This window comes from Psittacula echo, assembly GCF_963264785.1.
Source record: "Psittacula echo genome assembly, chromosome: 4".
Taxonomy (NCBI): Eukaryota; Metazoa; Chordata; class Aves; order Psittaciformes; family Psittacidae; genus Psittacula; species Psittacula echo.
The window spans coordinates 101,217,637-101,238,787 of NC_137738.1; positions in this window are offsets into that span (position 1 = coordinate 101,217,637).

Here is a 21,151-nt window from a genome sequence, read left to right on the forward strand (position 1 = left end):
TAGCAAATCTGGAAGCAAGATTACACAAAAAAGAAGCTTCCTTCTAAGCTGTCTCTGTCTCCTTGTCCACATCTCCCCTCAATTTTTCATCGTATTGCAAGATTCACTGCTTCATCTCTCTGCCTTCTGATCTTTATTTCCAGACAAGTTCCTTGGTTACTATCTAACAAGAATATAGCCTCCAAGGTTTACATCCTTTGCTAACAAATGTGCACTACTGATAGCCAGAACTTTCCTACAGAAAATGGGCCTTTTGTTGCTCTCAGGAAGCGAGGTTGGCAACATTTGGGTAGGATGGTGTCAAGAGCAACCTGTTAGGAACATGACCTTCTTCAGTCTTCTTCTTCCTTGTTTTTTTTTCAAAGTAGAAGCTAATTTAGCTATGGCTTTAGCAGAGCCTTTTCTTTTTTCTTTAACAGAAAGAATAAACACATACTGCAAAATCCTCTCTCAATTTTGCCATATTTTGTAAATATCATAAAAATTTTCAATCCCATAACAGTTCTGTTACCTCTCAGTCCATAATATAGGCCTAGCTTTTAATGAACCACACAGGATACACCATTAGTAATGCACCCATCAGCCTCATCAGCTGAATGATTTATCCGAAACAGCATCTTTTGACACTTGCAGAGGATCCGCATCTTTTGACACTTGCAGAGGATCCTGGTGAACCAAGCACTATCAAACAGCAACCATTTACACTAAATGTGAGTGTGCAGTTGTCATGGTTTAAGCCCAGCCAGTAACTCAGAACCACGCAGCCATTCACTCACTCCCCCCACCTTGCTCCTCCCTGCTCCCGAAGGGATAGGGAGGAGAATCAAAAGAATGTAACTGCCATGGGTTGAGATAAGAACAGTCCAGTAACTAAGGTATAACACAAACCACTGCTGCTACCGCCAATAATAATAATGATAAGGGAAATAACAAGGGAAGAGAATACAACTGCTCACCACCCACCGACCAATACCCAGCCCGACCAAGCAGTGATCTAACCCTTCCGGGTAACTTCCCCCAGTTTATGTACTGGGCATGACGTGCTGTGGTACGGAATATCTCTTTGGTTAGTTTGGGTCAGGTGTCCTGTTTCTGCTTCTTTCCAACTTCCCCTCCTCCCTGGCAGAGCATGAGACTCAGAAAGTCCTTGGTCAGAGTAAACATTATTAAACACCAACTAAAAACATCAGTGTTATCAGCACTGTTTCCAGGCCAAAAGTCAAAACCACAGCACTGCACCAGCTACTAAGAAGGAGAAAAATAACTGCTACTGCTGAACCCAGGACAGCAGTGAAAAACCTCATTAGCATTCCTCACCAATTCTGATCCAAATTTTGGGTTTTGGTTTGATTTTTTAAGTGATTCCTATTATTTTTCTTGAGGGCCTGTTCTTTCCAGTTTCAAAAGATTTATTTAAATCCTTGACACCTAGATCCTGCTCTACCTTGATATCTTGCATATTACAGACTTTAAAGAGTCTATGCCTGAGGTAATCACCCAGGAATCACAAAAGCCACATCCATTGATATGAAAAAACGGGGAGGACCCGGACAATGATTCATACCAAGAGGAGACAGGTTTCTAAAGCAGATAAGAGGACTTGCCTTGTGTTCTCTTTTGGCTATAGAGGAAGCTTGGTATGACTAAGCCATACTTCATTGGCAAGTTTTTAAATACCTAAAAGTTAGATTAAATCAGCCACAGACCTACTGTGTGGGAGCTAAAATAGCAGATTACGACAGGATGGTGCTGGGCACTGTCCAGAAATATTTTGGCCAGCCCACAAGAGTCATCATTTAATCCTCTGAACTTTGGAGATTGGTTTGCCAGAAGTTTTCATGGTACAGGGACATAGCTTTGTTGGCATGCTTAAGTGGGAGCAGTAAGGGGAATGCAGACATTGGAAAAATAATTAAGAAAAGAGAGGGTCAGTGGGAAAGCTACAATCTTTAACTAACCTGAAATGCTATGGGATACTCAGTGTGATGTAGAGATGCAAATTTACTCACAGAAAGACTAGAATCACTGCCCCTGAAAAGCAGGTGCTTGCATTGCTCCTGCTACCTTGGGAACAGCCTTTTCCCATTGGAATGGTGCATTTCAGCACAATCTCTCCTATACCCCTGCTGCCATTTCTCCCTCAGGCTTCACAGCAGTGACTGATCTCTCTTTAAGTTTCTCCTTGGGCAAAGTGAACTGTAAGCAGAAATACCAAGAACAGAAAAAACTAGACAGAACAAGCAATGAGAGATTAAGGCAACTGATACAGAAGCCTTCTGAAAAATGATCAAAATATAAGTGATCAGCAAAGAGACTTGGGATGTTAATTAGGAAATGATCATAGAGAAGTGAGATTTCTTTCAGAGGTATTTATAGCAGCGCAGAAGTACAGGGCCGCAAAGCAACAGTGGGGTAAGGACTGTAAGACATATCGCTTTACAAGGAAACAAGAAGGAAAGATTGTAAGTGTGTGAAAGATGGAGTGTGTGAACAAGCAGTGAGAAAGGCATTTGGCAAATTAATGGGCTACAGGGAGATCAGGGAGAACAATAAAAAGAAAAAAAAAAGAAGGAAATTGGAAATTTCACGCAACTTATTTCTGATTTAATATTAGAGTACTATTAGGAAAAAATTCTTCATTATGAGGGTAGCGAGACAGTGCCAAAGGTTGCCCAGAGAAGCTATGGTTAACCCATCCCTGGCAGTGTTCAAGGCCGGATTGGATGGGGCTTGGAGTGACCTGGTCTAGAGGAAGGTGTCCCTGCCCATGGCAGGGAGTTGGAACTGAATGATCTTTAGGAACTAGATGACCTTCCAACCCAAACCATTCTGTGATTCTATGACATTATAGGGACACTGCAGCATAGCAGTTATTTCAGCTGGAATACAGCTGTCATAGGAGAGAAAAGAACATGATGGGATAAAATAGAAAAAGAAAATCCACAGTTTAAACTGTGACTGATATGTACATATGGAAAAAAGAATTGCCCAAACTGGTATCTGACTAGTACACACTATTATTGAGCCCAGGGGTCATGTGGTATTTGTATGACCAGACACGTATCAGAGAACCTTGCATTGAAAAGGACTGTGGAATCTGTAACCTCTCCTCGAGCCCTCACCAGCCTCTCTTTGCCTCCTCAGCCTGCACTTGGATTCCTGGCTGTGGGCTCAGGCAACAAGCAGTACTAAATCTTACTGTTAAGGGCAGCGGTTGGAGCACACATCCCTTGCCAGCACTGCCAGAGCTGCACCAGCAAAGCAGCACAAGTGTCTGATGCCAACCTGTTCCTTCAGTTTGTGGTGGCATCATAGGCCAGAACAGCCTTCACCTTGAAAGGCCTGTGAACTGTCACATTCAAAACTGACACAGGTCTCCAGCGTAGCATTTGCTATGGAGACAGCTGTGTCTTTGCATGGCAAGATCCCACCAGGCTCAGCCGGAGGCAGTTGCCTACACAGTGGATCATTGTTGAGGCAGCTCCAGCCCAACACTACTGGTGGAGAAAATCACCAGGGAATGCAGGTGGCACAGTGACAGCTGACGAAGACCAAAGGAGAGGCAGTGAGGAAACTGCAGTAATAGGGAGAAAGCAGTACAAAATATGCCTTCACCGCCTCCTGTTCTTGATGGTTCAATTTTCAACCTTTCTCCTTCATGAAGGTAGCTTGTTCAGGTCCCCCACTCCTTCAAGTTAATAGCACCAATAAAACAAGTGGCAGCAACTGCTATACCAACTGCAAGGATGTAGCATGCACAATGCCCACAGAAGCCCTTATCTCCTGTTCTCAGTTACAGGCAGCATCCTGTGACTGCTGGACTGTCCAACAAGGTTGTTAGGGTTTCATAAACACCGTTTTTTGGAGGGACCTTGATCAAATGGTTGAAGTAGTAGACTAGGACTCAGAAGAACACAATTAATCCCTATGTTGCGTTAGGTCTCCTGACAATTTGGGGAACATCCCAAACTCAATTTCCTGTTTGTAAAATAGGGATAAAAACTCATTGTCTATTCAAAGCCTGATTTTTCTCCTTTTTTCATGCAGCGCCTCTCATCATGGGACCACCAATTGCAAGAAAGGCCCTCAGTAAAGTTCAAACACTAAAGATAATATGCAATAGATGAAATTCTTTGAGGAAAAGGGGGGTTTAATTGTACCAAAATTTCAAAAAGTATGTATGTACAAAAGGCTTTTAAAAATAATTGTGTTTATTTTTAATCTTATTTGTCAGTCTTATCTTTCAAGCAGTCAGAGATAGCACTAATATAATCTGGCAAAAGCAACAGTAATTTAATGGAAGGAATAGATAAAGTGTCCAGATGCATGTCCAGCATGTAAATTGAAGGAATTGCTTCAGTGTACTTGCCAGATCTAGTGAAGCAAAGTGTGAAATATCTTAATGAGACAATTGTTAAAACTTCTAGAGCTGGTGTGTCTCCTGCATGGCTAGAAAATTAAAAGGGTACAAAATAATAAAGATCTATATTGTTCCTAAGTAATATAGTGGTAGGGAGACTTGGACTAATAAATACTGTAAACTAAGAATGACATGAGAACCATAAACAAGTCATTGTCCAGAGAGTGTTCCCAAAGTCTGTAATACACATTTTAAATCAAGAACCTCATAAAAGGTGCTGATAGACAATTCCACTGGGAAAGACAGATCCAGAGGTGCCTGCGGAGCCACCATAAATACAGCTGCTGCACAGAGATCAAAAACAAACCACCACCATACACAGTTCAAGACCAAGTGCATTAAATGAAAGACTTAGTTGACGAAGGAATCCAAAAGTGAGAGCAGACATATGGGAGCTGGTATTTATTTCTTGTTTTGTTGTCTGACCTTGGAAAAGTTATTCTGGGCTTAGACCTGAAAAGTACTAAACATTCTGCTCCTAAACTAACAAAGCCTTTAGAAAGATGCCTTGCCAACACTGTTGTTTCTTGCAGGCACAGAGAAAGTGCTTCTCACCCTAGGACAGAGACTGCCAAAGTACTCTGTTATGAATTGTAAGGATGGCATCTGTTCTCAAAGCTGTATTTGCACTGGCTGTGAATCGCACCATCAGTGTGGGTAGGCACCAGCTGATCACACTCAGATCTCATCTGCAGGCACAGCACTGAACTCCTGGAAGGGAATCAGGTTTCCACAAAATCCCTGCGCCAGCTTCACTTTTGTTCCTGTGCACTCACCTTGTGGATCTCCTGTCCCAGATCCTGGCCCCTGTTGAAGGCTTGCGAGTACCCAGGCTGTATGCAGAGGGTTGGTTGGAGCATCTCTGCTAAATGTGACTGGGTGTACCTCCATTCACCAAGAATACTGCAAGAGCTGGCTGCCCCTCAGGCCCCAATTGTATGGGCATTTCCAGACTTCAGTAGACCCCACCCCCAAGACATCCCCCATGAAACTGTCACTCCCATTGACCTCTCAAAGCCCCATGAAGGAAACACACATCTAAGCACAGTTAAGCTCAGGCTGTATATTTTCTGGACTGGATTCCTCTTTGACTCATATCAATTCTACAGCAGGATAACGCTATTGATTTTAGTGGAGATACTGCTGATTTACACAAGGTTGAATCAGAGAAAAGCACTGGTGACCCCTATAAGATGGGGATAATAATCTTTACCTACAACCCAAGGGAAATGTGAAAGTTAATTAATTAGTATTGTAAATCTCTGTGAGATCCTAGCAGTCTATAAATGAATTCAAATGGCACCACAGAGAGGGCATAAAAGTGTTCTTCTTACAAAAGTTTAAAAATACAGACAAGAAGGAACAAGTGGAGTACATATCCAAACATTCAAACATTGAGCTGTGTGAGTGCATTTCAAGCCCTATTCCAGTAAAAGGTCTAAGAAACATATAACATATCATAAGATGATTTCATTCCTGAAAGCAAGATTTCCTGACATTTTCTTTAAAAGAAATTACTGTCAATACAGCCCAAAGAAGTTCACAGAGGGCTTGTTTTAAGTTTAGTCAATTAGAGATGCAAGAAAAAGAACTTTATACGTCATTGACCCAGCTATTCTGTGGCATTTATATTCATAAAAGAATAGACTATGGACACAATGAACTGCAAGAAAAATTCCCAATACAGGTGGTTAACTTGCCGTTTTGCCCTTCAACAGTGCAGAAATCTGAAAGGTGATGAAGTCAGATGTAGAGAGCTACTCCCTGATCAAGGGAGGAAAGTGTGCTATTTAGTAATAACGAGAAAGAAAAGGATGTCAGAATGATACTCCAATGGAGCAATGTCTCCCAAAGGTTGCATTCTGTACAGACAACCAAGACTATTTCTGAAACCTTAGTAAGACACCTTACTTTATTTGCACACTCAAATATTTAAATGTGAGTGAACACCTGGTTTGCAGTGGATCTTTGTGATTAGCTACTCCTTCTACATAAGTATGCAAGGACTTCAAATGAAATAAGGCTCTTTTTTTATTGTGCTACACACAAACAACTGGCACAAAGGACAAAAACTTGGAGTGTCTTTCTCCCATGAGAGACTGAGAATGTGTTCAGTCATGCTCTGCAGTTCGTTCCTCTCCAGTGACCATAAAGAAAGCCCTGGGAAACTTGTTGAATTACTTAAGCAGCCAAATTAGGTCCTTACAATGGTGCCTTATAGGCCATTTCATGTGCTTAAGTGATCACATTTGAAAATACTATCTGAAAATTAGTCACAAGCCTAAAAAGGCTAAGAACATGTGACATGTTGCATTCCTTAGGTAGTGGCTTGGGTTTGTTTTTTGTTTTGGCAAGTGGGGGGATGTTTGTGTAGTGTTTTAACTCATCACCTGCTGTTCCCCAAAGCCAGCAGGAAGTGAGGTAAAAAGGTATAAATTCGCAGCTAACAACACCGGGAAATCAGCAGAGTTCCTCTTCATTTAGATGATTCCATGGTCTCCATCTGGCTGAAGTATATTTGAAGAAGCCAAAGAAAATGGTTATCCATGAGCCATCATCATCCAACCAGTGACTAACTCAGAGGAGACTGATTAAAGCTCACCCTTCATGCTGAGTGTCTAGTCTAGGATGACCATCTAAAGACAGTAAAGACAGCTGTAGATCTATATAACAAATTAGGGGAAGCATTGCTAGCTTAATTTGCAGCACCATGTTGATAAGAAAATGTTTTTGCTGTTAGTTTTTAAATGTATTTCCCACCAAAGAGTATGCTTTTTCCCCCTAAAGAGGCATGTGGCTTCCTTCACCCAGATGTTCCATTACTGCCTATTTGTAGTTAGAGTTCAGTGAATACAATTACAAATAAATCCTGTAACTAATAGCTTTTCACTAATTTCACTAGTGACCTGGCCAAGTGTGATCCTGCTCGCTTGTGTAGAAGCAAAACCTTAGTTGATGAGGCATTTTAATAATTGCTGTGTTGTAAAGAACCATTTTTTGAAGGTATGGTACTCAGGCAGCGTTAAGAAAATCACTCTTCGCAGCAGCTGAAAGCATAAGCATTTTTCAACTGCCTTCTGTGATCAGTGTGCTATATCAGCTATAACCCAGGAGAAAAACCAAACAAACCATGTAATAGCTGACAATTTCTTTCGAAAATTCTTTGAACCAAATAAGCTCAAAAGATTTTTGTAACCAACAAAAAAGTACACTATTTGTTACCAGTGAACCCCTCAGCCAGAGAATACACCTGGATCCTAACCCCAAAATCCCAATGATCTGTGTGTTCCTTCTATCTTAAGAATGAAATGCATTTTCAAAGCAACATGAGGAAGCTTCTCTGATGCTGATATGTGAGTAATTGTGTAGACCAGCCTGCGCTCTGGACTCTGAGTCAGGCAGCCTTCCTTCTTTTCCATACCTGGCGATCTGAACCTGCATGTGCAAGTAGACCTCTTGATGGCCTATCCAGATAAAAACAATCTCTTATGTACAGCATGTAACAGAATTGGAAACCTAAAGCTGGGTTTTAATATAACGGACCTATTACGAATAGATTATTTTATTTCCAAAAGTATCTGATCTTCATAATGAAGACAAGCAAAGGACATTGATGTACTAAAATAAAAATTAATTAACAGGTACAAAACTATTACAAAGATGTTTAAAAGCAGTATAATGTCTTAGGCTAATAGAGTCCCTTCTTAATACACCCTGTACTGTGATAAAGTGTACCTATATCTGTCAAATACTGTTTCTTCTCCTTACACATATTGTCTTTAATCTTTAGGATTTGTGAAGGTCGAGATTTTGAACAGTTCTGTGGCAGCCCCATCTATAACATGTTGGCACATTATTGTTTTTTATATAACAATAGCGCCTAGAGGCCAACCAGCCCAGTATCCCATTGCGCTTTGGTAAGATATGGAAAATTACAATCTCTGCCCCAGAGCTTAAAATTGTTTATCTTCATTATAGACCTCTTATGGAGCTTAATGCTTCTGAAGTGCTTAGAAAGCCTGCAGTGAAAGGTGAGTTATAAATGCAAGGAGTAGTATCAGTGATAATAGATTTCTTTGATTGAGGTAAAATCACAAACAAATATATAGCGTGGTGCATTAAAAGTAAAGAAAACCCCCAAGGATTTGTAATCAGTTATCATCAAACTAAAGAAAAATATCTCTGTCACCAAGGAGTGTGGCTCGAGAGTGATGGGTGGACTTCAGTTCAAAAGTTCAATTATACAATTTCAGATTCAAAGGAAACTTCAGCTCAGGTATTGCCTAGCGATACGATTACTGAAACCTTGAAGGAATGAAATTGAGTTTGAGCTGAGTGTAGGAGCAGTAATTTAACAGGTGGAGTATTCAGAAAACATTAACCCTGTAAATGCCATTGACAAGGTAAAATAGATTAATGCAACAGTGGCTTATTAACAGAAAATTTCTAAGTCATAAGATAGAAAAAGTATATTTTCAACTTAATCATTTCTCAGACACAGGAGTGAATTTTGTCTAAAGCCTAAGGAAATTTTCTCCATCTTGAATATTTGATAGAAGAATTGCTTTCCTGATTTAGTCAGAGGTCCATCTAATCCTGGGTCCCCAATGGCACTAAACAGCATCACCTGTTTTGAGGGAAGAATAAGAAATCTTTTAATACTTTTGATATGATAACCTGCCTCACTGAATTCCCTTCTTATACAGGTTATAAATGAATTTATGCTCCAAGTTACCAAGTTGTTGGTATTGTCTAAAAGTCTTTTTTTTTTCTTTTTGTTTAACTATTGCTGTTTGTAGCTAAAATTCAGGTTTTGTTATGATAGTTGTGGGTAATCTTCCTGTTCACTTTGGTAACATCAGTCTTTGATATTTAAAAGTGTCTGTCTTCACATAAGCACATGATTAAAATGATGATTTGATTTTCATTTACATGATAACTCTTAACCTGCAATGCTAAATCCCTCAATATTAGCATCAATTTTACCCTTGAAGAACTGTCAAAGCTAGAGCAGATGATTGCAATAATCTAGTCCAAAATCCCACTTAAGAACTGTTCAGCATTTTAACTTGCAAGTCCAACCCAACTCAACTACTCATGGCTGAACCACGGATATACTTCAGAAAGAGATTCACCCAGTCAAGAGTCAGTCCTAACTTCCACATGTCATGGACAAGAAAGCTTCTTATCCCCAAAATATCAAGACAGTAGATTGATCAGAGGGTGGTGAGGCACTGGAACAGGTTGCCCAGAGAAGCTATGAATGACCCATCCCTGGAATTGTTCAAGGCCAGGTTGGATGGGGCTTTGAGCAACCTGGTCTAGAGGAAGGTGCATCCTGCCCGGGGCAGGGCAGGGTTAACTATATGATTTTGAAAAGGTCCCTCCTTGCAACCCACACCATCCTATGATCTTCCAGTGATTATATGCAAACCTGATGTAGAATATTCTATTCTTGAATAACAGCTGTCCAGCCACAGTAGGGGAAGACAACAGACAATAAGCTGAGCCTGAATTTTGAAGCTACTTATTCAATGCCCAGGTTGAACAGGGCTTTAAGCAACCTAGTCTAGTGGTTGCTTTAAGCAACCTGGTCCAAGCAACACTCTAATGGCAGGGATGTTGGAACTAGATGATTTGTAAGTTCCCTTCCAATCCAAACTATTCTATGATTCTGTGAATTCACGTCCTGTGCAGGTGCTGAAATTCCATGTTTAAGTCCCATGCTGCAGTTCCACCACAGTAAGTTATAAAAAAAAAAATTCCAGAATTGATTCTGAATCATAGATCACCAGGTTGGAAGGGACCTCAAGGATCATCTAGTCCAACCTTTCCTGGCAAAAGCACAGTCTAGATAAGATGGCCCAGCCAAAGTTTTCTGAATTTTCTAGATAAATCTTCTTGTCCAGAATTAGAAAAGAATTCTGATTCTAATTTGCGCAGGACCTACAAAAGCCACATTTTTCAGAAGTAGCTGGAAAACAAGCAGGACATAATACGGTCTCTCAAAATGTTATTATCTGTCCTAGTTAGATAACTGAATCAAGCTGCTACTCAGTGCAGTCAATGAAGTCTAAAAAGGCCTTTAGATGCCCATCCCCTGGACCGCTCAAACATAAACATCCTATGCTATTTCAGGCACCGTCAAAGTCCCCCCACTAGGGGTGCAATTGCCATTCCAGAGGGACCCTTGTTTCCTGTATATTGCATTAGATCTGCCAGCCTGTTCAGTAGAAGTAGATGCTGTAGGGCATCTCAGACAGCATGAGGCACCTCATGCGAGGCAACGGGCTCTGTAGGCCAAGATTCAAGTGCAGTGTGTGAATAAACTGTAAAGGGCAACAGACCTGACTGACCACTGACCAAGTGCTTGCTTTCATGGGCATTAAGATTTAGCTGTCCCAAAACGAAGAGACGACACATGACTGTTCCTATGGGAAGTAGCTGGATGACCCCTGGAAGATGACAGTTTGAAGCAATAGCCACACCTTTGATGCCAGAGGAGTTGCCAATGCAAATAAATCCTGGACTGTTGGCAAACATGGCACTCAAGGAGAAAAGCCCTTAATCTCACTAGACAGCTGGGATAAACATTTATAAAGGAAACATTTTCAAAAGACTAGGCAGATTATAAAGGCACTGGGAGTCACTGAAATCCTGTTAAACATTGTTCACTGCATTACTTTAGATTTTAGTTTGAACTTACACTGTCAGATAAATTCCATTTATCTCCTGAATGCTTTTCTCACTGTGAGTGTTTGTTGCTATGAATTCACACCTTCAGTGAAGATTTACATTTTGTCCTTGATTGAGACGAAGATAATGCTCAGCTTCAATCATTCTAGGGCACTTCTGTTGGGTTTTTTTTTTTCACTTAACTGGGTCAGTGTTTCTTAGTGTGACACTGAAAACATAGGTTACAGTGTTCAGCCATTAGTGTAGCAAAGAAGGATGGTCTTACAGGTAAGGGACTGAATTAGTCCCCAGAGAGAAAGTCTCTCTCAAACATTTCCACAGGCTTCCAGCCTGACCTTGGGGAAACTACATTAGTCCCCCTGCACATCTATAAAATTGGGATATAAATGCTTTCTCTTCCCCTTCTTCTGACTTTGCCTTTTGCTATACACAAGACCAAGCACATTGGGAACAAATTTCAATTGAGACTTTGAGTCAATCTTTCAATACAGGCAATAATGAATCATAAACATAATGGTAAATCTGGTGATTTAACCAGTGCACTTGCTCCACAATAATGTTCAGAAACATAAAGACTTAAATGGTATTTTTGGAAGAGCTGTAGAAGAATTCCCTTGAGCACTCCCACACTTTCATTTGCTATCCTATCTCACTTGTCATTAATTACAAACTAATGAGTGCCATTTTCTGTTCTGCATTGATACTTTACTTTCTCCTCCTGTGAGGCTATCAACCAGCATTGAAGGACGTGTCCAGACTGAAAACATTTATCTATGCCATCACATGAATCTCAGTATTTCAGATAAAACAAGACTTTAATACAAAATAACCCTCCTTTCGAAAAACTAATTTCACTGATAATCCCTTCAGTTTGGATCAATCTGTACTAGAATTTATGTTACCCTACTCCTACTTGGATGCCCCCTGACATTTCCCACTCCCCTCTGTGCTTTTTCCTGATTTGTTAATAACATATTTTGAACAAAACTATCCTTAAACAATTCAGATTGGTTTCCTGTAAATTTCACTTCCTTGGCAATGCAGAAAAGATTATTCTGATCCAAGTTCCTCGTTATAAACTGCGTGTGAGGCAGTGGAGTGATTAATACTAATAAATCTTGATCATTGTCTCTATGTACTTAATGACTATGTCTACAGTAATTACCCATGCTACTAAATCTATACTTTTAAATTGCTACAGTAGTTGCTGGCATGGCTTTGGCTTGAACTAATAAGCTCAAATAACTCCTAGGCAGAGTGAAGGCATTACAGCAATTTTATTCTGGGTGCTTAGAAAGTTCAATAGTGCAAGCATGGACTGTTCTGTGCTACCTGGCTGCCAGGCCACAAAATGATGCTAGGTGCATCTACCAGCATGCACAGCTAAGAGAGCGTCAAATGAGGAACTGAAAGTGTGTCTGGAAAAGCAAAATTATATAACTGTCACTAAAATGCACTATGGATGGGCTGCAGACCCATATGCTATGTTACCTGATGACACAGAAAGGGCAAAGATGACATCTTTTATACACCTGGAGTAAGGGAAATTAATGGGGATGTGGATTATTTCAAGTGCAATATCTAAATTAGTCCCATGATAGCCTGGACTATCCAGGACTTCTTGTAACCTGCTTAGCCCCCCAACATCTTCATGGACTCTGGACCTTACAGCCAACAGAGCTTGGGGGGAACATCAGCACCTCCTGCTCCTATGCTAGAATTCGTCATTGCCCATTTTGTGGCTCAACAAAAGATGCCGGGGGCTTCTAGACAACAGACTCTTCCTCAATGCCAACATGGAAAAGGTAGTTTTTATAAAAGAAAACCTTCCATATTAAAAGAAAAAAAAAATAAAAATAAAAGAATAATATGAGAATATCCCAGAAGCTAAAATGATTGAAAACTCAGTGTCATATCTTCCCAGCAGCAGACACACTGAAGTTATTGGTAAACGCATTAATTAATCACAAAACTTAAAGATCTATGTCACTGTCAGTAATAAAATAAATACAGGACAGTGCTATTCCTGAATATTGGATGTGTTATTACAATAATTAAGATGAATAGTGATTACCTGTCTTGTTTGTTGATACTTTGTGGGGCAGATAACTATCGCTACATTAAATGACATTTTAAACATATGTTTGGAGCATCATTCACTGATGCATTAACCCCTTTTATATGGCAGGTATAAGCCACAGATATTAAAAGCTAATGTTCAGTAATCAGCTTACATGAGCTCCAAGGAACAGTGGTGGGAAATAAACTATGTAAACTACAGAGTGAAATTCAATCTAACTGTGTTGTGCCTTTATCACTCAGTCATGAACATGAGCTCATTGCTTACCCAAATTCTGAAACACAGGTCTTCTTAGCAAAAATGCAGCATACTGATAAAAGTGAGACTAGGCATATGCAGTCTGAGTATGGTTAGTATCTGGCAGTGGAAAAGATCAAAGACAAGAAGATAAAATTACAGCAGTTTACGTTTCCCCCAGGAAAGAGGCAAATTACTGGATTGGAGTCAATTTGAACAAAAATGGATTTTCTTTGTAAGCTGGAGGATGAATGTCCCAATTAATTATTCCAAATTACTCTACTCCAGTGCATCTTACCATAACCAAGCATCACATTAGAAAACTGGTAATATTTGGCACTTCACAGGATTAGCCTCTTGTCCTGGGTTCAGCAGCAGCAGTCATTTTTTTCTCCTTAGTAGCTGTTGCAGCACTGTGTTTTTGACTTTCGGCCTGGGAACAGAGCTGATAACAGCAATGTTTAGACTGACCAAGGACTTTGTGAGTCTCATGCTCTGCCAGGGAGGAGGGGAAGCCGGGAGGAAGCAGGGACAGGACACCTGACCCAAACTAGCCAAAGAGGTATTCCATACCACAGCACGTCATGCTCAGGATGTAGAACTGAGAGTTCCTGGAAGGGCTAGATCACTGCGGGGTGGGGCAAGGTACCGGTTGGTGAGCGGTTGTATTCTCTTCCTTGTTATTTCCTTTATCATTATTACTATTAGTGGTAGCAGTAGTGATTTGTGTTATACCTTAGTTATTAAACTGTTCTTATCTCAACCCGTGGGAGTTGCAGTCTTTTGATTCTCCTCCCTGTCCCTCCAGGAGTGGAGGGAAGAAAGGTGGGGGGGGAAGCGGACTGCATGGTTCTGATTTACGGCCTGGGCTTAAACCACGACACCTCTGCCTCCCATTCTTTCAGGACATCAGTTTTGCTTCCCTGTCACCTCTTCTACACCCAGGCTATCTGCCCTCTTTCTTACTCCTGCAGCAATAACTGTATTGTCAGTATCAATAGCAATCAAATATCAGCTGTTTCTCCAGGTGGCTTTGCATCCTACTTCCCATCAAAAGATAGCAATGAGTATATGGCAATTCTTTCTGCTTGTATGGAGTTTCAATTCAAAAGTCTTGATGGCTCTATGTTCTTAGCCACTTTTTTCCATTCCAAAGGAATCTGCAGTTCAGCACTGGGGGAAGAGCTAGATTAGATTAGACTGTTTGCAAAGTGCTTTAGTATCCTTTGGAAAACAAGACATTATAAAAATGCAAAGTTCTGTATTATCATTAATGTGATTAACTGAGTTACCATTAAGATGCAGAAATAACCAACAGTCTGGGAGTTTATTTGTCAATTAGTAGAATCCCCATTTTATGGAAGCTGTGCTTGAGCCAATTTCTAAACATGCAGCCTTAAATGTCCAGCAGACATTGAAGAGGTGGAAAGACGACACTTCCGGGATATGATGGGAAAGCAAAAACCAAAAGGACTTATCTGCCTCCTGAGCTGGGAGGAGCACTTAGGTTATATCAAATTTTTATGACATAGGGAAGTGGGATCCCAACACATAAATGCTAAAGAGGGTAGTACCAAGTGTAGCGTGCTGAGGAGCACCACAGTTTATCTCATCAGGCTCAAACAAAGCATTATCTAACAAGAACAACTGAGCACAGGCAAAAGTTTAAACTACTCGAATAGCAGAAAACCCTCTGTATATCTCAAGTTGTTCCATGGTCTTGAGAGACCTGAATAATTTGAACCATTAAAAATAAGAGACAGACAGCAACCTGCATGACAATACAAATAGTGAAGTATTACAGAGTCCTTTAGAGCAGCAGCTGGGAGATGAGTAAGGACATTACAAGGGAAGAGGATGCTAGCACATGACAAGGGCATCAGGGCAACCATGAAACAGACATGCTTATATTCTTCATGCAGAAGCAAGAGATCAAAGGACAAATCATATCAGGTACTCCTAAGTAGATGTAATATTAAACGGAATAAGGAGGGCTGTATTATTCAGGAAGAGAGGGAAAACAAAATCAAAGCTTGTATAAGTAATACCTAGGAGGGTTAGACCAGTTACTAAAGGACCTTGCTTTGAACTCAGGTCCCATCCTGCTCAGTTTGCGCATGACCTTGGCAAGTCACCTAGATTGTTAGAGCCACATGGGTACCTTGTTCCTGTGATTCAAATAGAAGGCAATATCCTTGAAAGACCAAACAGAATCTTTTCTGAACTTTATTTCTCCATCTATAAAACAGGGATAGCAACACCTCACTCTGCCTGGATTTTAAGAAGAAAAATGCATTAAAGATGATGAAGAGTTTGCTTACAACTGTAGCAAAGAACATATGAGCAATGAAAGTAAGGTAAACAATCAGACACTAATAACTTGTGTCTTACTTGTTTGTAAATACTGTAGACATTGAGTCCCATTCATTCCTGGTATAGTCTCATTAATGAGGCCACATTCTGCATTGTCTGTCTTTATCTTTTTAATGATCCCTATGGAAAATTGAGGCAGAGTGAATGAGAAGCTTTATTGTGCTTAATATCCAAAGTGACAAGTCTTTCATAAGTGCTGAAATGAAATTCTTCTACACAGGTATAGTGATGAGGCTTGAAAGAAGCCTGTTGCTGGATTAAACAGGGTAATTGTAGTACAATTAGGTACAAGCACTTAACTCCCCTCTTCCAAATTCTCAATTACAGTAATAAAAATGCTTTTGTTTTGCCTTTTGTGCTTCATGGCTTACAAATGCTCCTGTCTTTCGCAGCTCAAGAGAAAAATAAGGGAGGGAAAGAAAGAGCTTTGACATATTTCCAGTGCAAGTAGTACCATGTTCCTCATGATACATTATAGTGATGCTTAAAGCCTGACAGCCTTAGCGTAACAGCACAGCTAAGTCTATCACTGTACTTTCCTGCCTTGTGAAAAGAGCTTTGGAGAAAATGCAAAGCAACACTCCTGAAAAACCTTCCACTGTATCCAGAATTATCTCTTGGACTTATCTGGTAAATCATCTCCCATTTGCAGAGTGCATGGGAGACAGCTATTCCCCCAAGCTGAGAACAGGATCCTTACGATTTAGTCACTCTAGTGTTTCACAAGCATCATTCCTAACAGCAGGCAAATAAACCCTGATTCCTACAAACATATCCATTATTGGCAAATATTCCTTAAGTCAGCTCTGTGAAGAAAAAAAAAGAAAAAAAAAAAGAAGATGGGAGAAGCTGATTTAGTCGCTTCCTGATTTGCAATCCTTTTCTCACAGGATTTGAAGGGCACTTGTGTCACTTTACACGGTTTCATGGATGGATGGTTTGAACTTTTTAAAAAAAAAAAAAAAATTAATTAGGCCAACAGAAAAATAACCAATGATGAATAACAGATACCTTTATACATGATTATCTTTCTTTGCGTATGGATGTGGGTATTTACATAAAGGAGAAATGGGGAATTGCCATGCCCTTACTGAATTCGACTTTGATTATACACTGTTCATTGTGCTGTTCATCACAAATGCCCACCTCCAGTTCATGACTTTTGCTTTCTTCTGTCTCCCTTTGCTGCTTTACAAGACAGACCTGTCTTGAAAGCCTGCTTGTATTATACTGCTTAGTGCTTCCTCTTGATTTTGACGGGGTTTTGCACATTGCACAGTGAACCCCTTTTGTGGCTTGTTCTTCATAACTTTATAGCCTCCAAAAAGGCAAAAGGAAGCTAGAAAAAGACATCCAAAAAGGAGGGTTCACAAAGCCCCCAACAGGACACAGCATACAGGAGCACAAAGCAGGACAGGATCTTTAGGACCTGTAACAGAAGACCATTTTGGATATGGCCACAATTCCTACTAAGGAAGACGAAGTTAGTGATGGGTTTCCAGCCCTACAAAGGACAGTTGGAATTCCACATTATCACCTTGCCATTTTTCTATAGGGTTAGTATTCAGGAACGTCCAGGCATGTTTTATGCCTTCCCTTCCATCTCTTTTGGAGTGATGCCTGGGGAGGTTACAACACATGGTAAGAGAGATGTACAGTACTACTTCAGACATGCTTGCCTAAAGTTTTAAGCTGCACCAAGCCAACTGTTCTTAACCAGGCAAGAACCATGTATATGGCCATTTAAAGGATATTAGGGAAACCTGTTCTGCCAAAGCAAAAATGGATTCTCAGCCATTCAAAAACTGTTACTTTTCCTCAAGTCCTTTAGCAAAGGAAATCTCCTTCTCACCAATACTATGGGTGGCCAAACAGAGCAGATGCTCAGAATTGAAATGAATATTCACAAATATTTGATTCCTGGCTATACAAGACTCAGTCTTGAACAGCACTTAGGTATTCACTTAATTTTATTCGTGTGAGTAGCCCCAGTGACACTAACAGGCATGAGGTTTAAATAATTGCTGGATAACTGACCTGAGTTATAGAACAAATGTAAGAGAAAAGAGAGGAGAAATGGAAAGAAAAACAATGCAAAGATTAGCTGATTTTTTATTATTATTATTTCATAGGGAATTTTCTTTTGTGTATCATTATGCTAAAATCTAAGCATAAATATGTATGCCTGAAGTTTCATTAAGATACATTAATCCTATATTTTATTACCCTGCACATTTCAGATGAGTAGGGAAAAAGATTCCTTGACCCAAAGAAAAAAATTGATTCTGTCTATAATTTATGCAAAGTTTCTGCATATCTCCTAGATTTGCTGCAAGAGAAGAAGAGATTGTAATTAATTTTAAAGGCCTCTCAAAAGCATTCACTCAGTTTACTCTGAGAGAGTGAGCTTCTAAGCTTCTGCTTTTTGTCAGATTTCAGTCATTCCCTACATTTGATCTTGCCTGCTCACTTTTAGAGAGAACCTGGAATAACTTCAGCCTCTCCTGGTCAGTCAGAACTGTAGGCTGTTTCAATTGCCCATAACCAATCTCTACACCTATCTAAGATGCCCTGCAGCCTCCAGCTGCAGCTTCAGAAAGACACGAAAATTCCGCTTTAGTCAGAACAATGGCACCTAGAGAGTGACTTAGGGCATCCTAAAATAGGTGGAGGTCCAACTCTGTTATCTAAACACAGTGTCATCTGAGATGTCCTGGGGATTCAATACATAATATGCACCGGGGAGCAGCTAAGGATAATGCTGTCCCAGAAGTGAAGGGGAGCTGGGTGCAAGGCTGACAGCAGGGCAGGTAGGGCAAAGACCTCACCAACAAAGGGGTAGCACCATGGTACCACAGAAAGGTGAGCATAGCAAGTCCAGCGATGGTACCCAGCATGAGCCAAGAGCCCAAATTGTCAGATGAGACCATAGTGATGAGGCAGATCCAGGACAGGGGAACAGTCAATATAGGTTAAGTAGATAGATACTGCTTAAATGCAGCTCCCAAGAAAAGAGTGAGAGCTGCTGCTGCTGCTCCTTAAAGCAAAGATTTCTCAGACAGCTCCTTGCAATCCCAGAAACTTCATCTACATTGGTCTGACAGGAAAGAGGAGTTCAGGGTAGCCCACCTCTCCTGAGATGACACCAGACACTTATGCTTAAGCAGCTGAACAGGCATATATATTGCCATCTAATGCCAAAAATGATGTCCTCATTGAGCTGGCACAGGAACCAAAGCAGTCTTATAGCCTTCTTATGCAGGTACAATATCCTGGCCATTTCAGATGTCACTGGGTGACTGCATGGCCAACTGAATCATTATTCTAACGGCTGACCATCCCAATGGCTCTGTAGGCTGCACTGATTACCTCTCCTCTGACTGTAAGTGTTTTCTTAGTGTCTGTAGGCATCTGCCTACAGGTGCATAAATTCAGATTCTTAATCTTGAAGTCTGCCCCAACTCTTCAATACAGTTTAAAGAATTTGTCAGGAAAGAGGTAGGCAGTTGCAGAAAATGGTCTCTAGAATGATTCCTGTTCTCCATCCAACAGATAGAGACATAAGGCTTTTACTATTGTTATTCCTTTGATCTTAGCTGTTAGCCATCTGCACTCACTAAATTAAAATCAAAATTAGATTATATATTTTATATGTATTTGGATATATGTGTGCATAAAAAGCACCTAACTATAAAAGAAGAAAGACCAGAAAATCTTACTGCATTGGTGGAAGTATTTAAAAGTCTCAGTGATCTCATTTTGCAATAGGCCTTTCCGCATGTCCACTGCAACAAATTTCTTTGTGCATACATCCAGACTCAGCAGGCTCAGAAGTAAACTTTGCTATGCTCTTTCTGGATAGAAGTTTAAAGATGCTCTGCTAAATCTAGCTTTAGTCTTCTAAGACATTATTTTCTTCTGCAAGTCATGTTAGGGCTATGTGAGAAAGGGACAACTTCATGAGAAGAAAACTGGGAACATGAGAGATGCATGAATGAGCGACACAAGGTAAAAAGCATCAGACACTTCATCTGAAGTCATTGTGCAGAAATAGCAGCTTCTGTCTGTGTGCTTCATCAGCAGTGATGAAGAAAAATCCTTTCCCCAGGTTTGAAAGAGAAAGAGCATTGAAGAATATGAATTGTTGGTGAACTTTGGTTAAGGCAGCTTATGTAAGCCGTACACAGAAACTTTAACACACATCTAATTAGAGGTTGTTCCAAAATAACGTGTTTCCTCTTTCTTAACACATTGTCATGCTTTAGGGAGACTGCCTTTGCTGGAAATGGAGGACGACCACTCAATCTAGAAAAAAACTGTCCTCCAACATCATATGCCCTCTTTCCCTTTAAGATCATATACCATTTCTTTTCCATGCTTCTCTCCCTCCTAATTTCTTGTTATGAATCACAAACAGCTGTACCTACTGTTCTTTAAAAGCAAGCTAATAACCATGGCATGTGGTGATCCTACCACAATGCCTACTCCTGCCCACCACCATAGTCCCTTTTGAACTCTATTGTTAAGTTTTTTTAGATTTGGAAAGCTTCTGTAAATTTTCTGGCCAGAGTACGCTACACTGATACTTGTTCTCCCAGACATACTGGGAGTGCTGTGTATTAGATCATAAATATGTATTTACATGAGGCTGATGCTGATAACAACTATGAACCTAATAGAAAATTTTGCATTCAACAAGAGAAAAGATTTTCGTTTTTCATCAGCCCTGTAAGTCTTGCTCTCAAATTCATTTCTTTCCACTGGATACAATCTAATATGGTTTGAGAGTATCATTGCAATCTTGATGCAGCACCTGTTGAAATATACATGGCCACCTCCTGGGGTGTGGATAAAACCTCAAAATGGAGAATAAATAACTTATTATAAAGAACTAGATCTCCAGTTGTTATTCACGGTAATATAAAAGAACTCCCGCTTTATAATTTAGAAACTCCATCGGGTTCATATCTTTGTAGTATTTTGAAAGCATGCATCAGGTAGAAGGAAAGAATAAGCGTTTACTTTTCCATTAAGAAGAGTAGAAGGAGGGGAGTGCCGTGCTGCTTTATATATAAAGGTACTAGTCAGTGCTGAAAAACTGAAGATGACAAAGCTACATACATTCTCATAAAAATAAATAAGAAGCTCATTACTTTCATCTGTGAAAGATACATATTAAAGAAAGATCCCATGACATTAAAACTTTAAGAGAAAAAAAAAAAATCCAAACAAACCAACCAACCAACCAACCTAAAAAACCTTAAACAAAGATGTACTAAGGCTTTGGGTCAAAGAGTCAGGAGACATCAGCATGAGAACAGATTTGTGCTCCTGGCCGCAAACCA